The sequence below is a fragment of the Ictalurus punctatus genome, chromosome 7, assembly GCF_001660625.3.
Source record: "Ictalurus punctatus breed USDA103 chromosome 7, Coco_2.0, whole genome shotgun sequence".
Classification (NCBI taxonomy): Eukaryota; Metazoa; Chordata; class Actinopteri; order Siluriformes; family Ictaluridae; genus Ictalurus; species Ictalurus punctatus.
Window position 1 is genome coordinate 32,675,500 of NC_030422.2, and position 18,262 is coordinate 32,693,761.

At 41.0% G+C, this 18,262-nt stretch overlaps 1 protein-coding gene across 2 annotated transcripts in view; it reads right to left on the reverse strand.

Annotated features, from left to right (window-relative positions):
- Positions 1-18,262, reverse strand: part of sorcs2 (sortilin-related VPS10 domain containing receptor 2) — a 222,260-nt gene that overhangs the window by 161,479 nt on the left and 42,519 nt on the right. Inside the window, exon 1 of one of the 2 annotated variants that reach the window (XM_053681729.1) lies at positions 13,697-13,813. The exons of the other annotated variant lie outside the window; for it this stretch is intronic. The gene's annotated coding sequence lies outside the window, so the exon portion shown is untranslated. Of the gene's footprint in view, positions 1-13,696; positions 13,814-18,262 lie in introns of those variants that run through there. 2 annotated transcript variants of the gene reach the window in all.

The window sequence follows — 18,262 nt, forward strand, 5'->3', positions numbered from 1 at the left end:
GACTTCGCCACCTTGTGGTCAAGAACTGTTAAATATTAAACAAGTTAAATATTTTTTCCCTTATATCATTAGAAGGATACATGCTAATGCTGAAGAATGCTGAAGTGAACGAAGGCCAACAACTGAAATGAAAGTGTACTTCCTGTCTGCCATCTTGGATTTTGTCAAAAAAAAAATTATATCCAATCAACACAAAATTTGCCACACATCATCTTCAGATCAACCTGCACAAAAGAATGTTGATATTCCAAATGGTAAACTCGCCAAACAGGAAGTGAATCTGTATCTCAGCAACGACCTTGCACACTGACACAAATCTTGGTAGGCAGCTTCAGCACCATGCGCTGAGGCTATGCAATGCATTTCGTGACAATACCACTTACTGGCCAAAAGTTACAATAACATGGCAAAAATGCTTCCATCTAAGCGCCATTGTGCTACTCCTCCTCCAAATTTTGTCCAATTTTCACCAAGTTTGGCTCACATCATCTTGAGACCCGTCTAAACAAGTACTTGGCCACTGAAAATGCTGCATTCAGCATTTATTATTAACATCATTATTAATATTATTATACATTTTAACTGAACATTGTGAAATCGCGTTAATCAGACATTTGCCATAAAAACAAAAATCTTAAAGGGACCACCAGGTTAAAGCAACCACACTAACGGCAAAATGCACATCAGGAAAGTGAACTGAATTAGTGATGTAATGTGGACGGGGTTAACAGGCTGAGGTAAATTTGTTACTGTTAGCTTGGCCGACTAAGGCATGATGGAGATCACAAAAATGTTTCAAACGCTGTGAGAACTGTTTTCTTGTTTAAACCTTCAACAAGTTAACAATTTATTCAAATATTGTTAAACAAGTCCTGTTTAACCAAGGTCGAATACTTAAAAAGAGCCGACGTGCTGTCTTCCCTGAGTTTTTTTTCTGAACTCGTCTGCACCAGTCCCGTTGCGTTATGGGATTGTCTGACTCGCGTAGTGTCCATTTTTTGCACACTGTAAAATCTCGCTGGAATCGGTACGCCATCTGGGTATTTCTCGCCTACGGAGAAATCGGACATACTCCACCTCTGACGTACTGCTTTTCGCCAGCTGTGTAGTAAGGTAGTACGCCATTTCAGACACAGCCATAACCTTTTTGTTCTTGACAAAATGAAGATATTATATACATATACAACAATGCAACATGCAATATAAACAAATGTCAGTTGGTGCTACAAATAAAGAATTGGCTACAGAAATAGATTTGACTGTTTAGTCATCATTTTGTCATTTTCAGCCCTTTGTCTGGAGTTTTGCAGGCGTGACTTAACGTATATCAGCTATGCCATGAATATGTTTGGGGATTTACATCTGGTTGGCATTTAACAACACATAATTACAAAGAAAATTAGTAAAATATTTGTAAATCTGGTGAGAAATGTCTTTGTTCAGTTTGAAAACGAACAAAGAAATTTACACACAGCTTTACTACACAACTGATAAATTACGTCCAATGCAAACATTTTATTTTTTTTTTATTTTCACCAGCGTTAAACATTCCCAGATATTTACCAAATTACTTTTTGCTAGGGTTGGGCGGTACAGGTAAAAAAGATTATCATGATATAATGTTTCATATCATTCGGTATCAATAATTATTGTTAATTAAGGCACGCTAGCACCTTTGCATGGCAACTCTGCTACCGTTGGTGTGTGTGTGTGTGTGTGTGAATGGGTGAATGACAAACAGTGTAAAGCGCTTTGTAGAACCGCTAAGGTTAAAAAAGTGCTATATGCTATATGCAGACCATTTACAAGTCTCTTGCAGCTTGTTTCTCTGTACTTTTTTTGCGAAGCTTATACACGACGATGTTCTGATGTTGGTCAGATGATAAGAAACCCGATATGCCACACTGGTGAGCCGACATGTCCTTTTTTATTCACAATCTCCTCGGCAGGCTCTGAACTCATTTTTGCATGTGTTCATGTATTCTGATGTCACATGGAGAAGGCGCAACCGAACCCCACAGATACGTAACTTGTTATTGGCTGTTTGCTCATCACTCGTAGCACACTCATTTATCAAGGCATATGATAGGCTGTTTATGATCCAGGGACGGCTCACGCTTGCAGGTTGTTGATGCAACCAAATTCATGTCTGTTTACATTGTATCGAGCGTTATACCGAACATTTTTCCTATCGTTACCTATAAAAATGTACCGTCGATAAATACCGATACTGTTTTATTGCCCAGCCCTACTTTTTGTCATGGTTACAAGGTTTGGAGAATAACAGAAATTCACATAAACAGTATACTAAATAGTGTAAATCTACCACCTTCGAGAGTGTCAATGAGTTTGTTTTATCTGGCTTGCGAGGATGTTCCATGTTTAATGGCGCCTTCGCACCATTTTACACGAACGCCAGTCAAATTTTGTCCGGTGTGTTTTCTCTCCTGCATTTTCCCACTGTTCTGGATTCCAGACTATTCCATCACCTCTACAAACGGAGCCAGAGAAAAATGTCATCAACGCCATGCTGTAGCCTCAGACTAAACACCAGAACTCTGGCTCCTGATCTTCACCAGCAGCACACACGCAGACCTTCGGTCTCCATTCACACATGTCTAAAGAAGCTGACGGCTTTTATAAGCTTTTCTGTAGGTAAAATGGGGCTTTTGTTAGGGAGCAGGGAGCAAAGGAGGTCACTAGGTTTTAGAACATGGAAGAACTGCATGACTGGTTCTGTAGAATATACTATGCTAGTCTAATTATAATAAAGATGAAAAGAGTTGGACAACACACAAGACTTCTTCACTGGATTTTTCCAAAAAAAAGACAAACCTGCCTTCACATGTTCATCAGCTGATGCTGTTTCCAATACCATAATTCCCAGTCATTATTCCCAAAATAATTCCCAGTTATGTAAGACTACCTAGTTAGAATGATCTATTTTGGTATCTGAAAATAATCCTTCCACTGACTGACTATATTTTTGCACAAATGTGACCTAAAACATCATCAGATTTTCACACAAGTCCTAAAAGTTAAGATACAGAGAACCCAATTAAACACATGAGGCAAAAATATTATACTAGGTCATTTATTTATTGAGGAAAATGATCCATTATTACATATCTGTGAGAGGCAAAAGTACAGTTCTGTGAAAAAGATTTGATTTCTTCTGTTCTTGTGTATATATTATACTACAGTAAATAGTGTTAGATCTTCAAACTAAATACTACATAAAACAAAGGCAACTGGAGTAAGCACACAATACAGTTTGTATTATTTTATTTATTTTTTTTAAAGAAAGAAAAGAAAGTTATCACCAATGTGAAAATGTAATTGCCCCCTTAAAATGAAAATCTGGTTGTGCCACCTTTAGCAGCAATAACTGCAACCAAAAGCTTCCGATAACTCGAGATCAGTCTTTCACTTACTTCTAGGACTAGGACTTACTCCTACGCTTTGGATCATTGTCTTGCTGCAACTCTCGGACTGAAGACCAGACATTCTCCATTAGGATTTTCTGGTAGAGAGCAGAATTCATGTTTCCCTCAATTATTACAAGTTTCCCAGTCCCTGAAGCAGCAAAGCATCCCCACACCATCACACTTCCACCACCATGATTGACTGTAGGTATGATGTTCTTTTTGTGGAATTCGGTGTTTGGTTTACACCAGATATAAAGGGAGCCTAAATAGTTCCACTTTTAAGTCATCAGTCCACAGAACATTCTCCCAAAAAATTTGAGGATTATAAAGGTGTGATTTGGTGATATTCAGACGAGTCTTAATGTTCTTCTGGGATAGCAGTGGTTTTCACCTCACCACTCTTCCATGCAGCCGTTTTCCCCCAGTGTCTTTCTGATAGTTGAGTCATGAACAGTGACCTTTATTGATGCAAGAGAGGCCTGTAGGTCCTTTGATGTTGTTCTTGGCTCTTTTGAGACTTTCTCGATGAGTCGTTGCTGTGTTCTTGGAGGAATTTTGGAAGGTCAGCCACTTCTGGGAAGGGTCACTACTATGTTGAGTTTTTTTCTATTTGGAGATAACGGCTCTCACTGTGGTTCTTTGGAGTCCCAGAGCCTTTGAAATAGCTTAAACGCTTCCAAGACTGACATATTCAATCACCTTCTTCCTCATCATTTCTGGAATTTCTTACAACTTTGGCATAGTGTGTTACTGAGTAAGACCTTTTAACCAACTTCATACTGTTGAAAAAGTTCTGCAGGGTTTGCAGTAATCAGGCCTGGTTGTGTCTAGTCCAGCTAAAGCCCATTATGAATGCAGTTCCATAGATTTCGGGAATTAGTAACTCAAGGGGCAAATACATTTTCACACAGACCCAGTTGTATTGGATAACTTTTTTGCTTCAATAAATTACATTATCTAAAAACTGTATTTAGTGTTTATTCAGGTCGCCTTTGTTTTATCTTAGATTTTGTTTTAACTATACCAACTGCACTGGTATAATTCAGAGTTCATAGTTCCATCAGTGATGGCGAGTCATCCAGGCCCAGATGCAGAAAACCAGGTCAAAACCATGATACTACCACCACCATGTTTCACAGATGGGATAAGGTTCTTATGCTGGAATGCAGTGTTTTCCTTTCTCCAAACATGACGCTTCTCATTTAAAAAGTTCTATTTTAGTCTCATCCATCCACAAAACATTTTCCAATAGCCTTCTGGCTCGTCCATGTTATCGTTTGCAAACTGAAGATGGGCAGCAATGTTCTTTATGGAGAGCAGTGGCTTTCTCCTTGCAACCCTGCCATGCACACCATTGTTGTTCAGTGTTCTCCTGATGGTGGACTCATGAACATTAACATTAGACAATGTGAAAGAGGCCTTTAGATGCTTAGAAGTTGCCCTGCGTTCCTCTGTGACCTCGTGGAATATTACACGTCTTGCTCTTGGAGTGATCTTTGTTGGTCTCCACTCCTGAGGAGGGGGACAATGGTCTTAAATTTCCTCCATTTGTACACAATCTGTCTGACTGTGGATTGGTGGAGTCCAAACTCTCTACAGATGGTTTTATAACCTTTTCCAGCCTGATGAGCATCAACAACTCTTTTTATGAGGTCCTCAGAAATCTCCTTTGTTCTTGCCATGATACACTTCCACAGACATGTATTGTAAAGATTAGACTCCAATAGATTCCTGTTCTTTAAATAAAACAGGATGCTCACTCATTCACTCACACCTGATCGTCGTCCCATCGATTGAAAACACCTGACTCTATTTTCACGTTCAATGTAACTGATAATCCTAGCGCTTCACATACTTTTGCAATTCACAGACATGTAATATTGGATCATTTTCCTTAATAAATAAATAATCAAGTGAAATATTTTTGTTTCATTTGTTTCATAATCAGGATAAAACACTTTGTGGATGTGCGGTTATAGATAAATAATCAACTTCATGGTGGTAACAGTAACTCTGCTGCATTACAGCACCATGAGTGATTATTTCACTGTAACAGCAGGACACTCTGTGTGTTTTATTCCTTTCCATCTGTAAATGAGCAGGTGATAGAGGATGGTTAGTGCTAAAGGACTTCATATCTGAATCTGCGTTTTTTAACTGAGGCAAAAACACCTCCTGCTACTTTTTATTAAATTTTAGAGTACTCAGAGGTGCCAACATGTACAATTTAGCTATATCATTTATGATTTTCGACTATATCTGCTTTTTCAGCTGAATTAGCAGACAGATTCAGCAGAAAAGCAGATTCACTGAAGTAAGCATGTAATTAAGTCCATTTTATTTATACAGCACTTCTAAAACAATGTCCGTGAACCAAAGTGCTGTATAATCCGAATAGGCCATAACATTAAATCCACTGAGAGGTGAAGGGAATAACACTGATTCTCTTGTTACAAAGGCACCTGTCAAGGTGTGGGAGATATTAGGGATATAAGTGAACAGTCAGTTCTGGAAGTTGATGTGTCAGAAGCAGGAGAAATGGGTAAGCGTAAAGATCTGAGCGACTTTGACAAGGGACAAATTGTGATGTCTAGACGACTAGGTCAGAGCATAGTACCTACCAAAAGTGGTTCAAGGAAGGTCAACCTCTGAACTGGCGACAGGGTTCAATGGGCACGTGATCATCAGAACTGGACAATGGAGCAATGGAAGAAGGTGGCCTGGTCTGATGATTCACGTTTTTGTTTACATCACGTGGAGGATGGGTGTGTGCACGTCGCTTACCTGGGGAAGAGATGGCACCAGGATGCACTATGGGAAGAAAGCACACCGGTGGAGACAGTGTGATGCTCTGGGCAATGTTCTGCTGGGAAACCTTGGGTCCTGGCGTTTATGTGGATGTTACTTTGACAGGTACCTCTACCTAAACACTGCTGAAGACCGAGTAAACACCTTCATGGTAACGATGTTTCCTAACGTCAGTGTCCTATTTCAGCAGGATAACGCTCCCTGACACACTGCAAACCTTGTTCAGGAACGGTTTGAGGAACGTGACAAAGAGAAAGTTGTTGAGTCGGCCTGCAAATTCCCCAGATTTCAATCCGATCGAGCGTCTGCGTGATGTTCTGGACAAACAAGTCTGATATTAGACAGGTGGTATTAATGTTATGGCTGATTAGTATATATAAACAAGTATTTTCCACCAGTTACTGCTCTAGCATACATATACACACAAATCACAAACACACACAAACACATATAATTTGGATTCCAAACAGAAAGGATGTGACACGTGAGGCTTTTCTTTCTGGTTTTGGTTACGACTTCATGAGTTTTGATCTTATGAGCCAGTCGAAAACACTGTGGTCTGTTTGGTAGCTAAAAATTGGAGAAGCAGTCACACGGACATTTGCCTCACGTTTTCTTTACTGTTGCTTGGCTCAGTAAAATAAAATAATATATATATTTTTTAAAAACCCTGCTTTCTTTCCAGAATCTTGCTAGCTGTTAGAAAGTAGACAGTTTATAAAAGATCACTTCCACTGCTACAGCACAGACAAGATAGAGGAGCTGTTTTTAATAATAATACAAAAATGCAACAGTAATGCAATTTGAAAATCTCAAGCATATTGATCAGTTTAGGCAAATGAAAAGAATGCTGGAAAAAAAACTTACCAGAGGACTCGAGCAGCTCGGATATCTACGCCTAACACTGTGAAAAGTGTGAATGTATGGAGATATATGCGAGCACTGTAAAGTATAAAATATGTACAAAATACAGCGTGATGTGTAATAAACATTTAGCTTTCTCATTACTACCTGCTTGTCTTCTGCTGAATATACAGTACATTTCTTATATGTTCTCTCGGTAGTGTAAATTTAAATCCGTGTCAGGGTTCGAGATGGAAATAATAAGGTGTAAATAAATAAATGAAGAGAAAGCAAGAGAGAGAGAGAGAGAGAGAGAGAGAGAGAGAGAGAGAGAGAGAGAGAGAGAGAGAGAGAGAGAGAGTAATATATAATCATGTTGGCACACAGCAAGGAATTAGCTCATGGAATCATAATTCATTATTTATCCTGATCTGGGCTTTGTGCTATTTCACCACAGACATAATTAAGATGATCTGACAGCAAGGGTGAATTAGGGTCAGAGAGAGAGAGAGAGAGAGAGAGAGAGAGAGAGACAGAAAGAGAAAGATAGAGAAAGAGAGAGAGTGAGAGATATATAAAGAGAGAGAGAGAGAGAGAGAGAGAGAGAGAGACAAGAGAGAGAGAGAGAGAACAGAGTGAAACAGACAGCCAAAACAAATGGAAAAACAGACTGAGAATGACAGAGAGAGAGTTAGATTTATCAAAATATTTAATAAATGAGTGAATGAAACTTTTATTAAACCAACAAATAAATAAATAAAATATGTTATAATATATATATATATATATATATATATATATATATATATATATATATATATATATAAAACCTAGTTTAGTTTTTGTCTGGTTAGTTAGCCACAGGTGTCTAAAGGTAAAATGTGATGGTGTTTAATATCTTATTACTGCAAACAGGAAGTTCTCATAGTAAAAACGTGACACTGAAGTTCATATATGCGTCTCGTGTGTGTTCTTTTTAGTTAATACACCACGTGTCTAAACAATATGCATACTGAGTGCACTCGACCCATCCTGATATCACGTTTTATCACAAATTTGTCGTCATTCCGTCTTCTCCTTTTAACCTACTAGATAGATATGTAATGTTCAAACTGAAGTGTTCCCTTACAATGCATGATGGTAGATTCACAGTCTTTCTTCTGTCTGCCATGTGGATGATGATGAGTACGACACAGACTCCAGCGTCCGCTGCCTGAAGCATTAGAGGCGGTGGTGCCTAAAATGTTATGGGCAAAGCATACTAATGAAGGAGGCGTCATTCAGGTAACCCCTTATGCTGCGAACATCAAAACCACTCGTCTTATATACTGTAAGTGGTATCCGCTATCAGCAGTAAAGGAGTTAGGCATACAGGCGGTGATTGATTCTTTACTCGCACAGGGCGTGGTCGTTCGTACAGTACACACACATTCATGGTAGTTGATTTATGTAGCATTTTTTTTCAGCATCCCTGTATCTGAGCAGAGGAAGCCTATCTTTGCTTTCACGTTCAGAAATCAACAACACACTTGGACTGGTCTTCCTCACGGCTTTATTGACTCCCCTGCTGTGTTTGCATTTGTGGTACATCAGGCATTATCTTCTCTTGTCTTACCTGAGGGCTGCTGCCTCGCTCATTCTTTTATCAGCTGAAGGACATGAGCTCTGCACAGAAAGCTCTCTAAAACTCTTGACCCACCTGGCTCAGTGTGGTTTCGAGGCCTCGCTACTTTAGCTCTGTCAGTCACTGGTCCAATATCTGGGTTTCTATATCTCTCAGGGAGAGCGCCACCTAACCAGCGACCGTGTGCGTGCTATTGTTGATGTCACACCTCCAGCCACGCAAAGAGGTATGCTGAGTTTTCTGGGACTACTGTCGTGAGTTCATTCCTGACTGCTCACACCATGACAAAGTTCTCAGACACTGTTGCCTCAAGGACTCTCCACAGAACATTGAATGGACTAAGTGGATGATGCACTTTTTTCCTGCACTTTATCTAAAATAGGCATTAAGCTCAGCTCCGGCGCTTGGACTACCTGACTACTCGTCCCCTTTCCACCTGTATGTTTCCGAGGATGGGAACACTGTGGCACGGGCCCATGAACATGGTGGTAGCTATCGTCCGTTAGCATATCTTTCCAAATTTCTAGAACCTGTAGCTCAAGGTATGCCTGCCTGTTTAAGGGCTGTTGCTGAGTCCTCTCTCATGGTCACTGACACTGAATAATTGCTTCTTTCACACCTTTTCAGACACCATAAATTGACTTCACACACATGCCAGATATCGTCTAGTTATCATTGATAAATTCTCTAAATGGGTAGAAGCCTTTCCATGCTCAAAGGAAAATGCTAATAATCGTAAAAATTCTCACAAAAGAAATAATCCCACGGTATGGTACTCCCCTAAGATATTCGGAAAGTGGTAGCTCGGTGTTTAAGACGTTGCATGGTCATGTGTTCAAGCCCCAGTGCTGCAAATCTGCCACTGTTGGGCCCTTCAGCAAGGCCCTCAACTGCTGAGATATATAAATGTAAGGCACTCTGTATAAGGGTGTCTTCCAAATGCCACGAATGTAAATGTATCAATCCCCCAATGGGACACCATTTGTTAACACATTAACTGTGCAAGTTTCTGAAACATTAATTGGCATTTTCATATCATCCCCAGAGCTCAGGGATTGTGGAAAGGAAAAATCGCACCATTAAGGAATGTCTTACAAAGGGGCGATTAGAGAATACCTCAAGTAATTGGGTCAATCTACTACCTGCCATCCTAATACGAGTCCTAATAAGAAAACTAAATTGTCTCCTTTTGAGATCATTATGGGCAGACCATTCTTTGCTCCATGGACTAAGGGGAAACCCAGGTGTTTGCTTTACAGGTGATGTGGACGTGATTGTCGGCGAATACACTCGAGCTCTCATTGAAAAACTAAATGGTATACATGGTGATGTTTCTGTTTCCCTCCCTCAGCCTACTCACTCTTTCCTTACAGGTGTGATAGCTGTCACATGCACCGCAATTCTCACAGATTCACAACCCCAGTGGATTCACGCCAGCCGCATCAAGCACTGTCCAGCTGTGACAAGAGACAATACTGCCATCAAGTAGCCCTTAGGGGGCCTCATCACATCTCACCTTAACACATCTTCAACAGATGAGAAAGGGGAACATTCACAATCAAGCTGCCCTTAGGGGGCCTCTTCTCATCTCATTTAACACATACAGCTGTGTTTTCTATTAGGAATACACAGACAAACTTGATCTCTTCTGCATTGTAGACTGTATACTACCTTTTCGGACCTAAGAGGGCAATGATAATTTTTATGGCATGATCTATGTGTTTCAGTTCTGAAGGTCTCTAGTCTGTGTCAGGATGTATCTCAGTACAAGAACAGATAGAGTTTGTATTTCCTATCTCTCCAGCTCCTATCTCTTGTGTGATAATGAGTCTTTACTGTACATTGTTATACATATAACAATAATATATCATATACATTACAGCAAAATTATTTTCTTCGTATACACCAGCATGTCAGGAAGCTAGGGTCAGAGCACAGGGACAGCGCCCCAGAGAGGGTTAAGGGCCTTTCTCAAGGACCCAGCAGTGGTAGCTTGGCAGCACCAGGGTTTGAACCCCCGACCTTCCAATCAGTAACCCAGAGCCTTAACCGGCAAGCCACCACTGTGTATATGTTAGTGCTCTTTAAGAGAAGCACAGAGAAGCTTTCACTGAACTTCAGAAGATCGGCGTGACTTCTCCTGAGCCCAGACGAAAGGAAATCAGCCACTGCAGGTCCAAATCCTGGTATCCTGGTATCGAACAAGAACTTAACGCTAGTCCAGACAGCAAACTGATCAACAGTTCCTTCCAACTCTTCTCCTCTCGAGTTGATGTTGTAAGTTTTACCTGAACATCACCACCTAGTGGATGGATGTCCTGATCACCTCGCAGCTCAGTTAGCCGGCAAGTAAACGTGGCTCTGCTGAGCTGTCCAGAAAAAAACTGATTATATTACAGTGTTGCTAAAATCATTGTTGATATTAAAACTATTGTTTTTTTCACGTAGAAAATGGCAAGTCCATCAACAAGTGCTGCTTGCGGGCGCTTGTGTAGTAGTTGTGCTGCCTGTGGGCGTGGCCTCTCCATTGTTGTTTGGTTCGTCGCTTTTTACCAGAGGCCATAAGTATTTCTTTTTTTTACCTAGCCTACTAGGTATAAAAGTTCACATTTTATTGTTGCAGTTGTATACGATATGTTACTCCCAATAAAGCTTCAGTTGTGATGTGGGTTTTTATCTCTGTACCAGTGTTATTGTGGAGAGGTGTGAATTGTTTGTCCAGCAGGCAACTCGTACCCCTCCCCTTTCCCATCCCCCTTCCCATCCCCCTGCTCACCTGCAGCCAAACACAGACTCACGATACTCTACACACAGAAACCCAACGGTGTCCTGACTCATCGTATCACAGACTTGCCACGATAAATTCATTCATTTCTTTACTCTGATTGAAAATGTTTGATACTGTGAGAAAGGGACAAAGAAACGAGAAACAGTAGTAGTGGCTGTATTAAAGCTAATTACTTCAACATGAATTAAATAACACACTGATTAGTGTGAAAACTAGTGGCTCAGTTTTTCACACACCCAGACGAACATAGTGTTAAAGAGTATCATGAGATACAAATATCTGCAGGTACTATCATTCTTTCTCTCCAATATACACAATCCATCAAAAATACACACAAACACAAACACACACACACACACACACACACACACACACACACACACACACACATCCTAAAATGATTCGATCAGCTTCACTGTGCTGCTGCATTAGATACATGCTGTTTCATTACATGGACCATTTTACCAATTTATGTTCCTCACCTGCTGCATCAGTGTGTGTGGTGTGTGTGTGTGTGTGTGTGTGTGTGTGTGTGTGTGTGTGTGTGTGTGTGTGTGTGTGTGTAAAACAGCTTGTTAAATTCTTCCTAAGAATTCCCAATGTAGTGAAGACATTAAACTATTCTTTCTTTCTTTCATTTTTCCAGCAGATGTGTGTGTGTGTGTGTGTGTGTGTGTGTGTGTGTGTGTGTGTGTGTGTGTGTGTGTGTGTGTGTGTGTGTGTGTGTGTGTGTGTGTGTGTGTGTGTGTGTGTGTGTGTGTGTGTGTGTGTTTAAGCATACCATGTAGTGTAGGGTGGAACGGCAGAGGCATCTTCTGCTCTAATTCTCTAACACACACACACACACACAAACACACACACACACAATAAATTCCATCTCAGCAACCAAAAATGTAGCTCTAGTGGACAGGAACGTTAGCTTGAAGAATTACGCTTTACTGGAAGAATGACACACACACACACACACCCCCCCCCCACACACACACACATATACACACACATACCACATCTTCCTGTTCTGCTAGGATTAAAGCTGCCACTTCCTTTTTATTCTTTTCTTTTTTAGTTTCTTGTCTTCTTTCAAGGTCAGAAAGAGAAAGGTCATTTCCCCTCCAGTTAACAGCAACATCATGATCATGAAATGATTTTTCAGTCATAAATGCTCTTCCGCTTCCAAACACACACACACACACACACACACACACACACACACACACACACACTGGTGACTGAATAAACATTTCTGATTCACACCTTTAACAGAATGACTCAGCTTATTGCTACGAGTTGCAGAAATAACCGCAACTTCTCCTCTCGGCACACAGACGTACACAAGGCCACGGTGTGATTTCCACTCCGAGCAACCTGAAGATAAAAATTAGCCTGAAAGCAGGATGAAGAATCAGGGTTCGTATTTAACGTGCACGATGATGACTTGATGACTTTACGCCCTCGGGAACAGACGTGAAGGTTTAGAGCGGCGAGACAGGAGAGAAATGTAATTACACATTCATGCACTGAATAAAAAAAAGTAACATTGTGAGAATTTTCAACTTTAATTAATTGTTAACTGTCTGAACGTTGACTCTGCATAACAATTATGCAGACACACACACACAGACACATGCATGGAGATCTCTTACCGTGTAGTTTCGTTTCTGAGAAAGGTTTCTGCACCGGCGTCACGTCACTGACGGAATTATTCTGGCAATGAAAGCGTTTTCATCACGATACTCGTGTCACGCTGTTCGCCGAGCAGTTTTGTAATTCCAGCTGGCAGATCGCGACAGACAGAACAGGTGCATCCATCCGTTCCATTGTTTTTAGCAAAAACATTTAATTACTAGATCATTACTGACACACTTCACCAGCTGCCTCTAACCTAATCGTACATTCATACTATCAAGTGAAAAAGCGGCAGGTGATTGTTCATTATCTACGTCAGCGCGCTGCAATTCCAGCGACACAACAACAAGCGACAGAGGAACTATAAAGCAGTGAGGATGAGGTGATCGTGGCGAAGTTTTCAACAGGGTAAAAAGTAGATCCGGCTAGTTGTTTACACTGCGGTATCTGTACGCCATCACGACTACAAAGTCGTGTTCGTTCATGCGTCTATACAATCAGCCAATCACGTGACAGTAGCACGACGCGCAATACCATTCATTTATTCACGTTACAGCTAAAAGACACTAAAAAAATCACCTGGTCTTTTTCTGTCCAGATGTTACCTCAGATTCCTGTTCTTGGCTGACAGGAGTGGAACCTGGTGTGTGCTGCTGCTGTTGTAGATCATCCACCTCAAAACTGTCCTGCTTTTCCGCTCACCACGGTTATACAGAGTGGCCATTCGAGCTACAGTAGTTCCTGTCTGGCCATTCTCCTCCGACCTCTCTCATCAACAAGACATTCAAGCCCGCAGAACTGCTTCTCATTTGATGTCCCCCCCATACTATTCTGTATAGAGAAGATGAACAGTTTCTGAAATATTCACACTGGCACCACTGACTACGCTACAGTTAAGATCACGCCCTTATCCAGAGCGACTTACATTTATCTCATTTATACAATGGAGCAATTGAGGGTTAAGAGCTTTGCGCAAGGGCCTAACAGTGGCAGCTTGAACTCCTGACCTTCTGGTCAGTAACCCAGAGCATTTAACCACTGAGCCACCACTGCCCACATGTGTGAAAGCTGACGTGAACATTAGCTGAAGCTCTTGACCTGCATTGTGCTGCTTCCACATGATTGGCCGATTGGATGATTATGCAGGTGTACAGCTGTTCCTATTAAAGTGGCCAGTGAGTGCAGATGTTTCATATAAAGTCCAGTGACTTCAACTGCCACACTTAGACTCCCGTTACATGTTAGTAATTAGTAAATTGTGGAATGTTTCCTCCCTCCTTCCGAACAAGGAGTTCAGTCTGATCTCAGGACTCGCTTCAGATTCTTCCCTGTAGCTAAAAGAGAGAGAGCGAGAGAGACAATCAATATCTCGATTCAGACGTTTAATTTTACACCACAGTGTGTCCGATATTTCTGAGAGCTGGAGAAATATACATTTTGAAGAGAGAGAGAGAGAGAGCAAAAGAGAGACAGAAAACTACAGAGACAAAAAAGAAAGAACGACAGAGAGACAGAGATAGGGAGAGAGGGAGAGAGGGGTAGACAGAGAGAGAGAGAGATCTAGAGAGTAAAAAAGGACAGGTAGAAAGAGACAGAGGAAGAGACAAAAAAGAGAGAAAAAAATAGAGACAGTCACAGAAAGAGAAAGACAGACGCAGAGAGAGATAGACAGAGAGAGAGAGAGAGATGTTTTGCTGCATGTCCTATTATTTGTCAGAGTGAAAATGTGTTATTGAAATGGAGAGCTCTTTCCATCTCTGTCCTTTCACCTCATCTCTCCCTCTCTATCTCTCTCTCTGCTCTTTCACTCCCACTCACTTTTTCTCGCACTCTTCCGCTCTCTGTCTCTCCCTCTATCACTTCTCGAAATCTTTCTCATAAAAAAAAAAAAACGAAAACGTAACGTCACTCGATTATGCATGCACGCCGACGCGACGGAGACGATTAATAATGCACGCATAGTCGTCTAATTAAACTGCTCTTTCTCTTCCTCCCCTCGTTTCTCCTGATTTATCTCCATCTACATCCGATTATCCGGGTGCACTGTGCTCTTATCAAGGCCCGACTCTCCGGAGGAAGATAAAGACTGCGTTTATCTTAAATTACAGCCTTCTCCATGCTCTCATTTCTGTTTCGCGTGGGGAAGTGCAGTCAGTCTGAGCTGCAACGCTACTGTTCATATGCTACATCTATCTATCTATCTATCCATCCATCTATCTATCTATCTATCTAACTATCTATCTGTCTGTCAATCTGTCTATTTGTCTGTCTGTCTGTCTACAGTCGGGGTAATAAGTATTGAACACGTCAACATTGTTTTCAGTAAATATATTTCCAATGAGGTTACTCACATGAAATTTTCACCAGACATCAGTATTAACTCAAGAAATCTGGAAATATAAAGACTTCACAACATTAAAGTCCATAAATGATGTTATGTGTAATAAAGTGGAATGACACAGGGGGGAAAAGTATTGAACACACTAACTGAAACGTATTTAATACTTAGTGCAGAAGCCTTTGTTTGTAATGACGCTTCAAGACTCTTCCTGTATGAAGAGATTAATGGGCCGCGGTATTCAGGTGTGATTTTGACCCGTTCTTCTAAACCTATTGTCTTTAAATCTTGTTCAGTTGGATTCCAGTCAGGTGACTGACTGGGGCATTCTAACACCTTAGTTTTTTTTCTCTCTCTGAAACCAGTTGAGAGTTTCCTTTGCTGTATAATTTGGATCATTGTCCTGCTGGAAGTCCACCCACGTCTCATCTTCATCATCCTGGTGGATGGCAGCAGATTCTTCTCAAGAATCTCCCGGTAAAGGGCTTCATTCATTGTTCCTTCAGTTATATGAAGTCTGCCAGTACCATGTGATGAAGAACAGGCCCACACCATGATGCTTCACCTCCACACTTCACTGTCGGTGTAGTGTTTTTAGTGAGATGTGCAGTGACATTTCTTCTCCAAACATGGTGTGTAGTATAACAGCCGAAAAGTTTCATTTTGCTCTCGTCTGACCAGACTGCACTCTCCCAGTATTTCATAGACTTGTCCAGATGAGTCGTAGCAAACTTTAAACGAGCTTCGACATGCCTTTTCTTTAGTAATGGAGTCTTGCGGGTGAGCGTGAGCAGTGGAGTGATTGCCTATTGTTTTCTCTGTGACGATGGCACCTGCTGCCTCCAAGTGTTTCTGGAGCTCTTTCCGAGTGGTCCTTGACTCTTGGGCTACTCTTCTGACGATTCTTCTGACTCCCTGGTCAGAAATCTTGTGAGGAGCTCCTGTGCGTGGTCGGTTGATGACGGAGTGATGTTGCTTCCACTTGTGGATAACGGCCCCAATGGAGCTTACTGGAGGATTCAGAAGTTCTGAAATGCGTCTGTATCCGATTCCATCAATATGTTTCGCAACAATAATGTTGTGAAGGTCTTGGGAGAGCTCTTTGCTTTTACCCATCATGAGATGTTTCTTCTGTGACACCTTGGTAATGAAAAGCCTTTTTATAGACCATTAATTTACTAACCCAGCTGGTTCCTTGCCTTAAATTGGCTTGGAGAACTGCTTTTCCTTAGCGTGTTCAAGACGTTTTTCTCATGTCATTCCACTTTATTACACATAACTTCATTTATGGACTTCAATGTTGTGAATTCTTTATATTTCCAGATTTCTTGAGTTAATACTGATGTCTGGTGAAAATTTCATGTGAATAACCTCACTGGAAATATATTTACTGAAAAAAAAATGTTGACACGTTCAATACCTATTTCCCCCACTGTATCTATCTATCTACCTCATTGTCTGACCATTTTTGTGACAGTAACCTTGTTGTCCTGAGTCACTAGCTGAGGATTTGTCCCAATAAGTCACTAAAAGTTAGCATGATGGAACTCTGTGGTTTAGTTTTTGGTAAAATGTTGCCCAATTATAACCTGGCTTGGGAGAGAGAGAGAGAGAGAGAGAGAGAGAGAGAGAGAGAGAGAGAGAGAGAGAGAGAGAGAGAGAGAGAGAGAGAGATGTATGGAAGTAGCATAAACAGGAGAAAAGTAGTATATTTGTATATTTGTTCAATCATTCAGTAAATTAGCATGTTAGTGTTCTGTCTCTCCTCCACTAATGAAGTGCTCCCTGTTACGGTTCAGGCTCAGAAAGGCCTCGTTACACATTTAGGTCTTAATTAATGATGTGCACATTAGTACTGCTCCCATGAGGGTCGTTATGGAGTAAGGGGTGGTTTCGACAGCGATAATCGCTTTAGCACAAGCAGGAAGAGCCGAGACGGCTACCATCATCTGTCTTTAATCTAAAGCTGATTCCAGAAAGTAAATGATCACCAAGTTTTGTCATGTGGTCATAAATTTCCAAGTAGAAATATAGTTTAATAAAATATCTACACTGGTCACTTCATTTCTCACAAATTCTTTTTGTTTTTTTGTTTTTTTACTCATTTTGGTACCTAGATAGCATACAGCTAACAACCGAGTGTTTAAGCATAAGAGGAAGCCAGCTATCTTACCGTCTCTGCTAACTGCATGAACTGTATTTCAATTCTTTAAATAATAAAAGCAAACGAATTAAAATAAATAATTTCCTCCATAATCGTAGAAGGTTTTTTTTTTTTTGCTAAGAGCATCAAGGAGGCGTAGCCTATGTATCAATCTTAGTGAAGTAGGCGTGGCTATTGTGACTGTCAGTACCAATAAAGGAGGCGTGGTCTCTGTGTCTTAGTCTTAGTGAAGGAGACGTGGCTTCTGTGTTTCAGTCTCAGTAAAGGAGGTGTGGTCTCTGTGTTTCAGTCTCAGTAAAGGAGGTGTGGTCTCTGTGTTTCAGTCTCAGTAAAGGAGGTGTGGCTTCTGTGTTTCAGTCTCAGTAAAGGAGGTGTGGTCTCTGTGTTTCAGTCTCAGTAAAGGAGGTGTGGCCTCTGTGTTTCAGTCTCAGTAAAGGAGGTGTGGCCTCTGTGTTTCAGTCTCAGTAAAGGAGGTGTGGCCTCTGTGTTTCAGTCTCAGTAAAGGAGGTGTGGTCTCTGTGTTTCAGTCTCAGTAAAGGAGGTGTGACCTCTGTGTTTCAGTCTCAGTAAAGGAGGTGTGACCTCTGTGTTTCAGTCTCAGTAAAGGAGGTGTGGCCTCTGTGTTTCAGTCTCAGTAAAGGAG